At 39.0% G+C, this 17,942-nt stretch overlaps 1 long non-coding RNA gene across 4 annotated transcripts in view; it reads left to right on the forward strand.

Moving 5' to 3' along the window:
- The window catches only part of LOC144301915 (uncharacterized), a 30,957-nt gene extending 15,856 nt beyond the window's left edge, over window positions 1-15,101 (forward strand). The window contains exons 3-5 of one of the 4 annotated variants that reach the window (XR_013368817.1): window positions 8,385-8,967; window positions 9,089-9,209; window positions 10,012-15,101. This is a non-coding gene — a long non-coding RNA (uncharacterized LOC144301915). The remainder of the gene's footprint in view (window positions 1-8,384; window positions 8,968-9,088; window positions 9,210-10,011) is intronic. The other 3 variants (XR_013368815.1, XR_013368818.1, XR_013368816.1) reach the window with 3 other exon arrangements.
- The last annotated feature ends 2,841 nt before the right edge of the window (window positions 15,102-17,942 follow it).

Here is a 17,942-nt window from a genome sequence, read left to right on the forward strand (position 1 = left end):
GATGTTCACTTTCACCGCTGTTATTCCACATGATACTGGATGCTCTAGCCATAGCAATTAGACAACAAAAAGAAATTAAAGGCATCCATATTGGAAAGGAAGAAGAAAAATTCTGACTATTTGTGGATGACATACTATATATAGAAAACCCAAAGACTCTACCAAAAAACTACTAGAAAACCCAAAGACTCTACCAAAAAACTACTAGAACTGATAAATGAACTCAGTAAGATTGCTGGATACAAAATCAATGTATAGAAATCTTGCATTCCTATACACTAATAATGAAGCAGCAGAAAGTGAATTTTTTTATATTTTAAAGATTTTATTTATTCATGAGAGACACACAGAGAGAGGCAGAGACGCAGGCAGAAGGAGAAGCAGGCTCCCTGTGGGGAGCCCAGTGTAGGACTCGGTCCCAGGACCCCAGGATCACAACCTGAGCCAAAGGTAGGCACTCAACCACTGAGCCACCCAGGCATACCAGCAGAAAGTGAAACGAAGAAAAAATCTCATTTACAATTGCACTAAAACAATAGCATATCTAGAAATAAACTTAACCAAAGAAGTGAAAGACCTTTACTCCAAAAACTGTAAGACACTGATGAAAGAAATTCAAGATAACTTGAAGAAATGGAAAGACAGTCCATGCTTATAGGTTAGCAGAACAAATATTGTTAAAATATCTATACTACCCTAAGCAATCTACAAATTTAATGTAATCCCTATCAAATACCAATAGCATTTTTCACAAAATTAGAACAAATAGTACTTAAATTTGTATGGAACCACAGAAGACCCTGGTCAGCCAAAGTGATCCTGAGAAAGAACAAACCTAAGATGTCATAATCTCAGATTTCACTACAAAGCTGTAGTAACCAAAACAGTATGGTACAGGCACAAGAATAGAGATCAGTAAAACAGAATGGAGAGCCAAGAAATAAACCCACACCTATATAATCAATTAATCTATAACAAAGGAGACATGAATATTCAATGGGGAGATACAATCTCTTCAATAAATGGTTCTGGGGAAACTGGACAATTACAAGTAAAAGAATGAAATTGCACCACTTCTATACAAAAACTCAGAATGGATTAAAGACCTAAATGTGAGATGTGAAACCATAAAAATCCTTGAAGAAAGAAACAGGTAGTTTCCCTGACATCAGCCATAACATCTTTCTAGGTATGTCTCTTAAGACAAGGGAAACAAAGGCAAAAATAAACTGTTGAGACTACATCAGAATAAAAAGCTTCTGCACAGCAAAGGAAACAACCAAACTAAAAGACAACCTACTGAATGGGAGATGTTTGCAAATGACACACCCAAAAAAGGGTTAGTATCAAAAGTATTTGAAGAACTTATACAACTCAATACCCAAACAACAAATAATCAATTACAAAATAGGCAGAAGACATGAACAGATATTTTTCTCCAGAGAAGACATCCATGATCAACAGACACATGAAAAGATGCTCAGCACCATTCATCATCAGGGAAATGCAAATCAAAACCACAATGAGATTATCTCACACAAGAATGGCTAAAATAAAAATTTTAATATAGTATATAGTATATAGTAGATAGTATAGTATAGAGTGTAGTATTTGGTATAGTAGTATAGGTATTTTAACAAACAACAATTGTTGGTGAGGATGTGGAGAAAAAGGAACCCTCAATGCACAGTTGGTGGGAATGCAAACTGGTACAGCCCCTGTGGAAGACAGTATGGAGATTCCTCAAAAAATTAAAAATAGATCTACCATATGATCCAGTAATTGCACTACTGGGTGTTCCCCCTGCCAGATATAAAAACACTAATTTAAATGGATATATGCACTCCTATGTTTATTGCAGCATTGTTTACAATAGTCAAACTATAGAAGCAGCCCAAGTGTCCATTGATAGATGAATGGATAAAGAAGAGATAGTATATATTATACTACTCAGCCATAAAAAGAATAGGATCTTGCTATTTGCAACAACATGGAAAGACCTAGAAGGTATTATGTTAAGTGAAATAAGTCAGAGAAAGAAATACCATATCATTTCACTCATAATGTGGAATTTATGAAACAAATGAGCAAAGGAAAAGTGAGGTGCCAAGAAACAGACTCTTAACTATAGAGACAAACTGATGGTTACCAGAGGGGAGGTGGGTGGGAGAAGGTTTAAATAGGTGAAAAAAATAATTGATTCAATGACTCCTGAAGCTATTGCATCTTTGGAGTTTAATAAAAACAAACAAAACAAAAAGAACTGCATTTGAGTTCAGCAACCTTAATGACCCTTAAAGAACTACCCAAGAGAATCATCTAAAACAAAAAGAACTTCCCAAACAAAAATTTAAAAAGTGGATCACCACTAAACCAGCATTACAAGAAATGTTAAAGGGACTTCCTTAAGTGGTAAAAAGGGCCATAATTAGAAGAAAATTATGGATAAAATATATAAAATATGACAGCATACATACATATATATGGAAGGGGGAGTAAAAAAATAGTTTTAGAATATGTTTGAACTTACGTGACTGTCAACTTAATGTAACCTGCTATGTAATAAGGATGTTACATATGCACCTCGTGGTCACCAGAAACCAAAACCTATAGCAGATAACAAAGAGAAGAAAGCCAAGCATAATACTATAGAAAGTCTTCAATCACAAGAAAAGAGAACAAGAGAAGAAAGGAACAAGAAGAACTACAAAACCACCAGACAAAAATGAACAAAATGGCAATAAGTACATAAATATCAATAATTATATGTAACTGGTCTAAACGCTCCAAAAAATATATAGATTGGAAAAATTGGTTTAAAAAAATAAACTTTCGGGCAGCCTGGGTGGCTCAGCGGTTTAGCACCTGCCTTTGGCCCAGGGCGTGATCCTGGAGACCGGGGATCGAGTCCCATGTCGGGCTCCCTGCATGGAGCCTGCTTCTCCCTCTGCCTGTGTCTCTGCCACTCTTTCTCTCAGCTCTCTGTGTTTCTCATGAATAAAGAAATGAAATCTTAAAAAAAAAAAAAAAAGCTTTCTATATGTTGCCTACAAGATGCCCTTAGGATCTACAGACACATACAGACTGAAAGTGAATGGATAGAAAAAGACATTGCATGCAAGTGGAAGTGGAAAAAACACCTGGGGTAGCAATATTTATATTAGACAAATTAGACTTTAAAGCAAAAATTGTAATAAGAGACAAAGAACATTATGTAATGATAAAGGAATTAATCCAACAAGAGGATACATTAATTGTAAATATGCATCCAATACTGGAGCACCTAAAGCAAACATCAACAGATAAAGAAGGAGAAATTGATGGTGATGCATTAATAGTAGGGAATTTTAACACCCCACTTACACCGATAGGTAGATCATCTTCTTCAGATAAACAAGTAGTGTCCTTGAATAAAACATCAGACCAGAATGACTTAATAGATAGACATAGAACACTCCATCCCAAACCAACAGAATACACATTATTTTCAGGTGGATATGGAATAGTCTCCAGGATACATCACATTAGGTCACAAGACAAATCTCAATAAACTGAAGAAGATTGAGGGGCACCTGAGTAGCTCAGTTATGCGTCTGCCTTGGGCTCAGGTCATGGTTCCAGGGTCCTGGGACTGGACACCTGCATCGGGCTCTCTGCTTGGCAGGGAGCCTGCTTCTCCATCTCCCTCTGCCTGCTACTCCCCTGCTTACGCACTCTATCAAATATATAAACAAAATCTTTAAGAAATACATTTAAAAAATAAAGGAAGCAAGAAAAGCTTCCACACATATTCTACAAGGACAGAATTACCCAGTATCAAAACCAGACAAAGACACTACCAACAAAACAAAACAAAACAAAACAAAACAAAATTCCCCTTCCCATGCTGCAAAATCACAGACAATATCCCTGATGAAGACAGATGCAAAAATCCTCAAGAAAATATTAGCAAAATGCATTCAACAATACATTAAAAGGATTATTCACATCATGATCAAGTGGAATCTATTTCCAGCACACAAGCATGGTTCAGTATTCACCAATCATGAGTGTCCTACACTACATTAATAAAACAAAGGACGAAATCATATGATCATCTCCATAGATGCAGAAAAAGCATTTGATAAAATTGAGTATCTGTTCATGATAAAAAAACTTTAAACAAAGTGGGATTAGAGGGAACATACCTTAACATAATAAAGACCATATACAACAAACTCACAGCTAACATTATACTCAATGGTTAAAAAAAACCTGAGAGCTTTTCCTTTAAGATCGGGAATTAGACAAAGATGTTGATTGTCATCATATTTATTCAACATAGTATCGGAAGTCCTAGCCACAGCAATTAGATAAGAAAAAAAAAAAAAAGAAAAAAAAAAGCAAGAAAAAAAGCCAATCAAATTGTTAAGGAAGAAGTCACTCACTTTTTAAAAAGATTTTATTTATTTATGCATGAGAGACACACACAGAGAGAGGTGGAGTCATAGGCAAAGGGAGAAACAAGCTCCCTACAGGAAGCCTGATGTGGAACTCGATCCCAGGACCCCAGGATCACAACCTGAGCCAAAGGCAGACTCTCAACCCCTGAGCCATCCAGGCATCCCCCTTTTTTTTCTTTAAAGACTTTATTTATTTATTCATGAGAGACACACAGAGGCAGAGACACAGGCAGAGGAAGAAGCAGACCCTCTGTGGGGAACGCAATGCAGGACTCAATCCCAGGACCCCAGGATCATGCCCTGAATCAAAGGCAGAAGCTCAACCACTGAACCACCCAGGTGTCCCTGGAGATGCTTTTTTTGCACGTGACCTGATATTATATATTTAAAAAACTCTAAGAACTCCACCAAAAAATGATTAGAATAAAAGAATTCAGTTAAGTTGGATACAAAATTATTACCCAGAAATTAGTAGCATTTCTATACACTAGTAACAAAGTAGCTGAAAGAGAAACTAAGGAAATAATTTCACTTACAAACGCACCAAAAAGAATAAAGTATCTAGGAATAAACTTAACCAAGGAGGTGAAAGGCTTGTACTTTGACCACCAGAAACGTTGCTAAAAGAAAATGAAGGTGACATAAACAAATTGAAAGTTATTCCATGATCATGGGATAGAAGAAATCTTATTGTTACAATGTCTTACTCAAAGCAATCTACAGGTACAATGCAATCCCTATCAAAACATCAACAGCATTTTTTCACAGAACTAGGATGAATACTGCTAATTTATATGGAATCACCAAAGATGCCGAGTTGTCAAAGCAATCTTGAGAAAACTGAACGAATCTGGAGGTAACACAATCCCAGATCTCAAATGCACCATAAAGCTGTAGTAATCAAAGCAGTATAGTACTGGCACAAAAATAGACACATAGATCAATAGAACAGAACCCCAATCTTAAATGGACAATCTATGACAAAGGAGACATGAATATAATGGAGGAAAGACAGTCTCTTTGATAAACAGTACTGGGCATACTGGACAGATACAAGAATGAAATTAGATCATTTTCTAACATATACACAAACATGGGATGGATTAAAAACCTAAATGTGAGTCCGGAAACCATAAAAATCCTAAAAGAAGACACAAGTAGTAATTTCTTTAATGTCAACAATTTTCTAGTTAGGTCCCCCAAGGCAAGGGAAACAAAGGCAAAAATAATAGACTATGCAAAAATGAGAACTTTTGCACAGCAAAGGCAATAGCTACACAAAGAGGCAACCTATTGAATGGGAGAAGATATATTTTTTAAAAGATTTATTTATTTATTTATTTATTTATTTATTTATTTATTTATTTATTTATGAGAGACAGAGAGAGAGGTGGGGGCAGAGACACAGGCAGAGGGAGAAACAGGCTCCATGCAGGGAGCCCGACATGGGACTCGATCCCAGGTCTCCAGGATCAGGCCCTGGGCTGAAGGTGGCGCCAAGCTGCTGAGCCACCGGGCTGCCCCAGGAGAAGATATTTGTAAATAATATCTCTGATAGTAGGTTAACATCCAAAATATATAAGGAATTTATACAACTCAATACCAAAGAACAAATTATTCAATTAAAAAATGGGCAGAGAACCTGTAGAAACATTTTCCCAAGAAGACATACTGATAACCAACAGACACAAGATGCTCAGCATCATTAATCATCAAGGAAATGCAAATTAAAACCAAATGAGATATCACCTTATACCAGTTAGAATGGCTAAAATCAAAATAAGAAATAAAAAGTATTGGAGAAGATGTGGAGAAAAAGGAACAGTGCATTGTTGGTGGAAATGTAAAATGGCGCAGCCAACTATGGAAAACAGTATGGAGGTTTCTTTAAAAATTAAAAATTGAAAAAAAATAAAAAATTGAAATACACTATCATCTAATAATTCCACTGCTGGGTTGTGACCCAAAGAAAACAAAACCACTAACTTTTTTAAAAAATGTTTTTAAATTTATTTATTTATGATAATCACACACAGAGAGAGAGAGAGAGGCAGAGACACAGGCAGAGGGAGAAGCAGGCTCCATGCACCGGGAGCCCGACGTGGGATTCGATCCCGGGTCTCCAGGATCGCGTCCTGGGCCAAAGGCAGGCGCCAAACCACTGCGCCACCCAGGGATCCCCAAAACCACTAACTTGAAAAGATTTATTGTATTGTTATTTGTAACAGCCAGTATATGGAAACAACCTGTGTCCATCAATAGACAAATGGATAAGGAAGATGTGGTATAATATATATGATGGAATATTACACAGCCATAAAAGGATGAGATCATGCCATTTGAGACAACATGGGTGGATCTCGTGGGTATTATGCTAAGTGAAATAAGTCAGACAGAGAAAGACAAATACCATATGATTCCATTCATAAGTCAAATTTTTAAAAAAGAATAAAACAAAAAGCAGAATCAGACCTATGACAGAGAACAAGCTAAACTGATGGTTGCCAGAGGGGAAGGGAATGGGGTGTTAGGCAAAATGTGTGAAGGAGAGAGGGAGATAGAACCTTCCAGTTATGGAATGAATCAGTCTCAAGAATAAAAGGCACAGCATAAGGAATACAATCAATCTTATTGTAATAGTGATGTGACAGGATAGATGGTAGCTACGCTTGTGAACATAGCACACTGTATAGAGTTATCTAATCACTATGTTGTATATCTGAAGCTAATGCAATGCTGTGTATCAGCTGAACTAAAAAAAAAAGAAAGAGAGGAAAATGAGAAAAATAAGTTGCAGGGGTGAGAGGTTCAGTAGAAAGAATACAGTCAATAATATTGTTTTTTTTCTTTTTTCTTTTTTTTCTTTTATTTTTTTTATAGTCAATAATATTGTAATAACTATGGTGACAGGTGGTATCCTCACTTGCTGTGGTAAGCGTTGTGTAATGTACAGAGTTGCCAAGTCACTAGGTTATACACCTGAAACTAGTATAATATTATACGTCAACTATACTTTGATTAAAGGAAAAAAAAGAATCATCTTGCTTTCTCTAAGAGCTGGGTCTTTCCCCCCTGCCAGGCCTGGGACTCCCACCCATCACCACCAGCAGTCTCCAGGCTTAATTGAGAGCCTGCTTCTTCCATCCCTCTTCTGGGGTGGAGGCTGCCACCAGGCTCACTACCAAGGGGCATTTCTACCAAGCTCTGCTCTAAATTTGCCTATTCCGGGTATTTCATATAACTGGAACCCTACAATAACTATCTTTTTGTGGCTGGCTTGTTTCACTGACCATAATGGTTTTGAAGTTTTTCCACATTGGAGTGGATTATTGCTCCATTCTAATAATGACCCATGTCTGGATATACCACATTTATCTATTCATTTATTTATTTTTATTTCTTTAATTTGTAGAGATGATCATTTATGTTTGGTCCTATTGCTGTAAGATCCAGAAGAGAATCCATGATCCCTCTAGCCTCATTCCAAAAGTATCTATTCATTTATTGATAACAATAGGGTTGCTTCCACTTTTTGTATATTGTGATTAATGCTACTATGAATGTTGGTGTACAGCATCTCTTTGAGTCCTTGTTTTCAATTCTTTGAGGATAGATCCCTGGAAGTGCAATTGCTGGGTCTTGTGGTAAAATGGGTTGAATTGTGCCCCCTGGAAAAGATAATGTTCAAGACTTAACCCCTAGTATCTCAAAATGGAATCTTACTTGGAAATAGGGTTTTTTACAGAAATAAGTTTAAATGAGATCATTAGGATGGGTCTTAATCTAACATGACTATGTCCTTATTAAAAAAAAAAAAATTAGGGCAGCCCATGTGGCTCAGCGGTTTAACACCGCCTTCAGCCCGGGGCATGATCCTGGAGACTTGGGATCGAGTAAAAAATAAAAAAAAAAATTAAAACAGGGTAATTTGGTCATGCACAGAAAGAAGATATGAGGATGCAAGGACAATGCCATCCATAAGCCAAGGAATGCCAGAGGTCTCCAGAAGCCAGAAGGCATGGAACAGATTCTTCCTCACAGCTCTCAGGAAAACCAACCCTGCCGACACCTCGGTCTTGGACTTTCAGCCTCTAGAACCAAGAGACAATAAGTATTTGTTGTCTAAGCCCCACCATTCTGCGGTACTTTGTATGGCAGACCTAAGAAATGAATACAGATAGTGATTCTGTGTTTAGCTTTTGAGAAGCTTACCAAGCTCTTTTTCTTCAGAGCCTGTACTATCTTACCTTCTTACCCACAACGTGTGTGTGGTTCCAATTTCTCCATGTCTTTACCAACACTTGTTTCCCTTTTTAAACATATTTTAGCCATCCCACTAGGTGTGGGGTGTTATCTCACTGTGATCTTGATTTGCATTTCCCAATGATTAATGGTGCTGAGCATCTTTTCATGCGCTTATGGGCCATCTGTATACCTTGCATTTTTAAATCCTCTGACTGGCTCTCTGAAGCTACAGCCTGAAGGCAGCAGTCTTTCCTCCTCAGGTGGTCTCCACCAACCTCAGGTAGTCTCCGCCAACCTCTTTCTCTGTCATTCTCCCTCACTACTCCATGTTTATTTTCTTCATAGCATTGATCAGTTTATGATTATAAATTCATTCGTATGCTTTTGTCTGCTTTCCCTAGACTGTAAGCATTTCCCTTTTATTTGGAGGAAGAAGAAAAAAAGGACCAACATGTTGCACGATGCCTGGCAAAAGCTAGATACCAAGCATGCAACTGTTGAATGAGTGAATTATCCATTAAGGTAAGACAGGCGCTGTTGTGTGACTGTACAAATGGCAGCCGGGAAAGGGTAAAACTTGGCTGAAGATCCACATTCTGTGAAGAGTGAGCTCTGCAAGCTGGAAAACATCAAACCCACAAGGAGCACTTGCCTCTCACTCTATTTTAGAGCCAGAGAGTTTGTTGGAATCATTGTAAATCATTGTTAAACACTGGTCATTTCTCCCTAAAAGCAATTGTTGAAAATAGCTTCTTTATAGTAGCCTCTCACTCATCCACCCGCCACCATCAACCTACCCACATCCCATCCCACATCCATCCATCTGTGCACCATCTACCTGCCCTATAACCACCGTGCATTCACCTATTCATCTACCTCTCCTCTTCCACTCACCACCAACCCATCTGCCCACCCTTCAGCCACCATGCACCCCTCCATCCCCCTTACACACCCATCCCTGGTGCTTGGGCATGGTCTTATGGCCCCTACTGGTTCCCACTATCACCCGTGCAGTTTGCTTAGTGTGGTTCCCATTTGAAGAATTCTTTTTTTTTTCCACTTGAAGAATTCTAAGGTGAAGATTATGTGTATCTCAAACAGGTTTCTGAGGCTTCCTTCCAGATCTCACTGATTCGGGGATGCTGGAAGGCCCAGGTCTCGGTGCAGATTTGGTTATTCCAAAGATCTGCCTGAGGCTCTGTCTGGATCCAGTGATTCTGTGCTTGAAAATCTTTCATCCATGGAGAGAGATGCAGGGTATCTTAAAGGGCCCCTGGAGCTGCTTCCTGCACCACATCCCCTTCTGCTTTTTTTCTCTTTGCAGCCCCCCTGGCCCCCACCCCTTGCACCGGGATGGAAGGTTGAGACCCGGCTGGGACTTCAGAGCTGCTGTCGTCGGACTCTCATTATGGAGGAGGAAACTGAAGCCCTAGCATCTTAATGTTCATCTGATCCAGGGGCTACTGTTCCCAGAGTCCAGCCTGAGACTCGGAACCCTGCCAGGCAGACAGGACATGACTCTGCTGCCTGTGGGCTTTCCGCTTCTCTTCTACCACACTCAAACTAGAGAGAGTACCATGCATCCATGTCCTGCAGTTGGGAGCAAACAGGGCTATTGTCTTTGTGTCTTAAACAAGGACAGAGACATCTGTTGAACAAATCACACCAATGTCATCTACGGTTTTAACTTGAGCTGGCTTATGCTATCCATGGGTAGCCCCTTTTGGAAGTGTCCACATCAAGTGGAAACCAAAGCTCTGGTTCAGGGGAGAAAGATTTCTAAGAATTAGCCAGGTGGTTTAAGGGCCTGACAAGTCCCAGTAAGAGAGAGTGAAATATAACCGTGGGCTCTCCCCGCCTGCAGCTCTCAGCGTATCACTAACACCTTCTAGGCTGTCCTGCTGAGACTGTGTCTGCATCAAAGCATCCTGCACAATGTTATTCCTCTTGCCAGACAAACTTGAGCTGTTTTCCAAACTCAAAATCACACCTCAGAAGAGATTGCTTTATCAATTCCCTGGCAAGTACATTTCCCGCTCTGCCGCCAACATGTCCCCTATATCCTGCTATGGATTTAGCCCTTTGCAGACTTTTTTAGTCTATTTAGAAAAAAAAATATACCTTGGAGATAAAAAGTAGGTTAAAGAGAGGAAATGACCATGGAAATGCAAAAAACCAAAAGGCAGTGACCGGCATGTTAAAAGTCAATAAAATGCCATTTGAAAGGTTCTTTTTCATACTCACTTGTAACAAGTCCAAGGGATTAACTGAGACCCCCACCTCCCCCGGCAGTGTTAATGCTCAGTGGAAAGAGTGTTTTTACAAGTGGGCTCCATTTGTAATGACATTCTGAAACATGAAACCCTGCAGCTAATTTCACTGTTACCTGGACGTGCATATTTATGAGCTCCAGAACCAGGTTTCTCCCGCATGTGTCTGTTATTGCCTCCCCATTTTCCAGCTTGGGGATCAGAGGTGGTGTCAACTGTTGGACAGTCGGGACAGCTCTTAGATTTATGAATTTTCTTTTTTCCTTAAAAAAAAAATCACTGCAGCAGACCAGCATTCAAGAAGGTGAAGGAAACAGGAGAGGATCCCATGGTTTGTGGAGCTTTGGGGACATCGATAAGTCTGTTTGCAGCTAATTTCCAACTTAGGAGGAGCCAGAAGCCAGACTTGGAATGCAGTAATATGATGACAGCTAATATCAGTCTTTTGGACAAACGATAATTGGTCAAGTGAACTTCAAAGTGTGGGTTTAAAAAAGACACCCCACTATATATAACAAAGTGAATAGCAGACAGTTGGAAGATTGAAACATAAAAATCAGCTACGTTATATATGCTGCCTCATGGTGACAAGGTGGCTGCACACCTTCAGCATCACATCTGTATTTCAGGCACTGATAAAAAGCTGCTAAAATGACTTCCTAGAAGCCTTCGAAACTGCTGCTTATATTTGATTGGTCCAAATCTGGGTGTGAGGGATGCTAGGAAATAGAAATGTCTTTATCTGAGTACTACTCCCAAACAAAACTGGAGTTCTCTGTTAGTAAGAACAAATGGTAGAAAGGATAACAGGTCCACAACTAGTAGCATCTTCCCAGTGTCTTACTAATTGTTTAAGAAGATAGAAACAAGAATGACATGTAAGTTCTAGGACTGAGAGACTAAGAGGATAAAGACATCATTCCCCCCACCCCAAGCCCAGCACTTCTGGGGGGTAAATCCCTTCTCTTTCTACCATGTTGTTTGAGACACCTAGGAGACTTCTGCATAGAGAAATTGAGGAGGCAGTGGATTGTGCATACCTGGAACTCCAGGGAGATTCAGATTTGAGAGAGGGCGGCATATGAACGAAATTTTGAAATCATGGACTGGATGAAATCACCTGGCAAGGAAGAGAAGAAAGTCAAGGAAAGATTTGGGTCTGGGAGGGAAGAAGAGCAAGGAGGCTGCACTAGGGCAAGCTGTGCGTGGGGAGGGACAAGGTGACCTGGTGTCTGCAGGCCTAGGAAAGAGGGCTCCGGGAGGGAGTGATCCACCATGGGACACGACTGCTGGGACAGTTAGAGGAAGACAGAAAACTGACCAATGGTTTTGGCAAAGTGGAAGCCATGTGGGACCCTGAGAAAAACTTTTAATGGCTGCCTGGTGGATTTAGCGTGCTTTACTTACCCATTCCCCTAACCACATATGCTTGGGTCATCCTTTTTCTTCCTTTTTCTGTTTTGCTGATGACAACAATGCTACAATGGGTATCTTGTGCTATGTTCTGCTCACATGTGATAGTATTTTTTTTTTTGATAAGGCCTAGAAATTACGGAGCCAAAAGGCACGCATGAGTTAAATTATAGTCCATATTGTCAAAGGTCTACTAAATGGTCCTGAGTCAAACTCCTGCCAACCATGTATGTGCCAGTTTAACACAAAGGTAAATCTTTCGTAAGCTGATGAAACATACTTGCTTTCATTTGAATTTCATAGATTACTTCTTTTATTGATCATGTGTATTCATATCTTCCCCCTCATTTTTCTTTTAACCTCTTTGTTCTTGTTGACTTATCAGAGCTCCTTTACATATGTAATTTTTTCCAGTTTATGGTTTTCCTTGATTTTTGAAGTGTTTTTTTTCCTTATCTAATAAATGCAGAATTCAAAGTTGACTACATTTTTTGCTTTTCTTCTTAGAAAGGCCTTGGTTGCCTCAAGATTATAAAAAGACTCCTTTCCCTCTAGGTTTTATAGTTGCCTTTTTTTTTTTTTTTAAGGAGGGAATCTTTCATCTATATAAGACTTATTTTGGTAATTAGAAGTGAGGGTGAAAGCCAAGCTTATTTTCCAAATGGTTGCCCAGCTGCTTTAGTATCATTGCTTAAGTAATTTATCTTTCCCCAATTAATGTGAAACCAGTTGTATTAACACATTTCCATATATTGTTCTTTTTCTATATTCTCTCTTGTTCCATGAACCATCTGTGAATTTGTCTACTGCTGGGCCAGTACCATACTGTTTTAATTGATATGGCGTTCTACATTAAGATGTGTTTCTGTGGCCAGTGATGGAAAAATCCATCTTAAACTGGTTTGCATGACTGGGAAATATGTCGATTCAAGGAACTGAAAAAGACAAAGGAGTGCTAGCAGTCTCCAAGATGCTTTTTTCCCCCCTCATCAGTGGACTTTGTTCTCAGTTTGGCCAGTCACACCAGGCTCATGTCTTCTCACGTCCAAGTTCACCACACCCCTCTCTGGCTGCAGCATAAGCCCCCTTGCCTCCTGTTGGCATTGACTTGGTCATGTTCCTATCTCTGAGAAAGTATGAGTCCATGCAAGGGTGGAATCAACTTCACTCAAAAGACTTGGGCTGAGATAAGGGAACCTGGTTGCATAAAAATAAAGTGGTCAGTGTCACCAGAAGAGAAGGATAAGAGTGAGTGGATGCTGGATGGCAAGAACAAGAGATGTCTCCTATAGGTTAAAATAGTTTTAATTCCTTGTACATTATGAACTTCCTTGTTTCTCTTCAGAAATTATGTGGCTGTTCTCATGTATTAATTCTTACAGGTGAATTTAAAAACATGTTTTTTCGAGTTCTAAAAAAAATAAAGCTTTTATTAGATTGAATTAAATTTATAGATGATCTCAGGAAAAAAGACATCCTTACCATATTGAGTCATTCCACCCCAAAACATGAGGTAATTCTCTATTTACTCAGATTTTCATTAATTTTTCTCAGGAGAGTTAAACAATTTTTTCGTATGGATTCTGTAGATTTCTCAAGTTTACTCCCTGAGATTTTGTGTTTTTTTAATTAATAATCTTTATTTTTTCCCCAAAAATTTTAGATTAGCAGAAAAATTGTGCAGAAAGTACAGAGTTCTGGTATACACCCTCAGCCCCCGCTCTCCTCTGCCCTCTGTCTAGATTCCCCTACTATTAACATCTTCCCTTGTGAGCTCCATTTGTTACAACTGATGAACAATATTGATACATCATTAACTAAAGTCTATAGTTTACATTAGGATTCACTCTGTGTGGTACATCCTCTGTATCCACCACTACAGAGTGGTGTCACTGCTCTTAAAAGTCCCCTGTGCTCCATCAATTCATCCCTCCTCCCCTCCACACCAGTCCCTGGCAACCACTGATGGCTTTCCAGTTTCTATGGTTTTGCCTTTTCCAGAATGCCATATGCTTAGAATCATACAGTATGTAGACTTTTCAGACTGGCTTCTTTGACTTAGCGGTATGCATTTAAGATTTCTCCATGTCTTTTTATGGCTTGATAGCTCATTTCTTTTTATGATTGAATAATATCCCATTGTATGCATGAACCACAGTTTATCCATTCCTTGGGATTTTAAAAAAATGTATTTTTATGATGGTTTCAGAAGTGTAAATTTTCAGTAATCACTTCTAAGTTTCTGTGCCAGTTACTCAGCGTTGTCTCTTTGCTCCAAAAGTTGCATCTAGAGCTTTGTGGTGATGGGGCTGGGATTCTGGAAACATTTTTTGGATATGTTTATATATTATGGTTGCCATTGGAGTGATAATTAGCACCTCTATCACATTACATAAGTATTCTTTCTTTTTAGTTAAGTAATTACATTCTAGTCCCTTAGGAACTTGGATAATTGCACTACAATACTGTTGTCTATATTCACTGTACTGTGCATTATATCTCTAGGGCTTATTTACTACTTGTAACGTTGTACCTTTAAATGATATCTGTCCCGTCCCTCCCTATGTCCACCACTGGTAACCACCATTCTATCCTGTTTTTATAAGTGTGGTTTTTAGAAATTCCACATATAAGTGATATCACACAGTATTTATCTTTTTATGTCTGCTTTAGTTCACTTAGCATAATGTGTTCAAGGTCCATCCATGTCGTTGCAAATGGTAGGATGTCCTCTTCTCTCATGGTTGAATAATATTCCATTGTGTACATGTACCACATTACAGACCAATATCCCTGATGAACATGGATGCAAAAATTCTCAACAAGATACTGGCCAATAGGATCCAACAGTACATTAAGAAAATTATTCACCATGACCAAGTAGGATTTATCCCTGGGACACAAGGCTGGTTCAACACTCATAAAACAATGTGATTCATCATATCAGCAAGAGAAAAACCAAGAACCATATGATCCTCTCATTAGATGCAGAGAAAGCATTTGACAAAATACAGCATCCATTCCTGATCAAAACTCTTCAGAGTATAGGGATAGAGGGAACATTCCTCGACATCTTAAAAGCCATCTATGAAAAGCCCACAGCAAATATCATTCTCAATGGGGAAGCACTGGGAGCCTTTCCCCTAAGATCAGGAACAAGACAGGGATGTCCACTCTCACCACTGCTATTCAACATAGTACTGGAAGTCCTAGCCTCAGCAATCAGACAACAAAAAGACATTAAAGGCATTCAAATTGGCAAAGAAGAAGTCAAACTCTCCCTCTTCGCCGATGACATGATACTCTACATAGAAAACCCAAAAGTCTCCACCCCAAGATTGCTAGAACTCATACAGCAATTCGGTAGCGTGGCAGGATACAAAATCAATGCCCAGAAGTCAGTGGCATTTCTATACACTAACAATGAGACTGAAGAAAGAGAAATTAAGGAGTCCATCCCATTTACAATGGCACCCAAAAGCATAAGATACCTAGGAATAAACCTAACCAAAGATGTAAAGGATCTATACCCTCAAAACTATAGAACACTTCTGAAAGAAATTGAGGAAGACACAAAGAGATGGAAAAATATTCCATGCTCATGGATTGGCAGAATTAATATTGTGAAAATGTCAATGTTACCCAGGGCAATATACACGTTTAATGCAATCCCTATCAAAATACCATGGACTTTCTTCAGAGAGTTAGAACAAATTATTTTAAGATTTGTGTGGAATCAGAAAAGACCCCGAATAGCCAGGGGAATTTTAAAAAAGAAAACCATATCTGGGGGCATCACAATGCCAGATTTCAGGGTGTACTACAAAGCTGTGGTCATCAAGACAGTGTGGTACTGGCACAAAAACAGACACATAGATCAGTGGAACAGAATAGAGAATCCAGAAGTGGACCCTGAACTTTATGGTCAAGTAATATTTGATAAAGGAGGAAAGACTATCCATTGGAAGAAAGACAGTCTCTTCAATAAATGGTGCTGGGAAAATTGGGCATCCACATGCAGAAGAATGAAACTAGACCACTCTCTTTCACCATACACAAAGATAAACTCAAAATGGATGAAAGATCTAAATGTGAGACAAGATTCCATCAAAATCCTAGAGAAGAACACAGGCAACACCCTTTTTGAACTCGGCCATAGTAACTTCTTGCAAGATACATCCATGAAGGCAAAAGAAACAAAAGCAAAAATGAACTATTGGGACTTCATCAAGATAAGAAGCTTTTGCACAGCAAAGGATACAGTCAACAAAACTAAAAGACAACCTACAGAATGGGAGAAGATATTTGCAAATGACATATCAGATAAAGGGCTAGTTTCCAAGATCTATAAAGAACTTATTAAACTCAACACCAAAGAAACAAACAATCCAATCATGAAATGGGCAAAAGACATGAAGAGAAATCTCACAGAGGAAGACATAGACGTGGCCAACATGCATATGAGAAAATGCTCTGCATCACTTGCCATCAGGGAAATACAAATAAAAACCACAATGAGATACCACCTCACACCAGCGAGAATGGGGCAAATTAACAAGGCAGGAAACAACAAATGTTGGAGAGGATGCGGAGAAAAGGGAACCCTCTTACACTGTTGGTGGGAATGTGAACTGGTGCGGCCACTCTGGAAAACTGTGTGGAGGTTCCTCAAACAGTTAAAAATAGACCTGCCCTACGACCCAGCAATTGCACTGTTGGGGATTTACCCCAAAGATACAAATGCAATGAAACTCCGGGACACCTGCACCCCGATGTTTATAGCAGCAATGTCCACAATAGCCAAACTGTGGAAGGAGCCTCGGTGTCCAACGAAAGATGAATGGATAAAGAAGATGTGGTCTATGTATACAATGGACTATTACTCAGCTATTAGAAATGACAAATACCCACCATTTGCTTCAACGTGGATGGAACTGGAGTGTATTATGCTGAGTGAAGTAAGTCAGTCGGAGAAGGACAAACATTATATGTTCTCATTCCTTTGGGGAATATAAATAATAGTGAAAGGGAATATAAGGGAAGGGAGAAGAAATGTGTGGGAAATATCAGAAAGGGAGACAGAACGTAAAGACTGCTAACTCTGGGAAACGAACTAGGGGTGGTAGAAGGGGAGAAGGGCGGGGGGTGGGAGTGAATGGGTGACGGGCACTGGGGGTTATTCTGTATGTTAGTAAATTGAACACCAATAAAAAAATAAATTAAAAAAATAAAAAATAAAAAAAAACCATTTGTCCATTGATAATCACATAGATTGTTTCCATACCTTGGCTCTTGTAAATGATGCTGCAATAAACATGCTGGTGCATAGGTTCATTTTCTTTGAACACCCATAAGTAGAACTACTGGATCATGTTATAGTTCTATGTTTAATTTTTTGAGGACTTTCCGTATTGTTTTCCACAGTGGTTGCACTAATTTACATTTCTAGCAATAGAGCACAAGTGTTCTCTTTTCTTTACATCCTTACCTGCACTTGCTATTTCTTGTCTTTTTGATGGGAGGTAATATCTCACGATGGTTTTGATTTGTGTTTCCATAATTAATGATGCAG

The sequence above is a fragment of the Canis aureus genome, chromosome 30, assembly GCF_053574225.1.
Source record: "Canis aureus isolate CA01 chromosome 30, VMU_Caureus_v.1.0, whole genome shotgun sequence".
Lineage (NCBI taxonomy): Eukaryota > Metazoa > Chordata > Mammalia > Carnivora > Canidae > Canis > Canis aureus.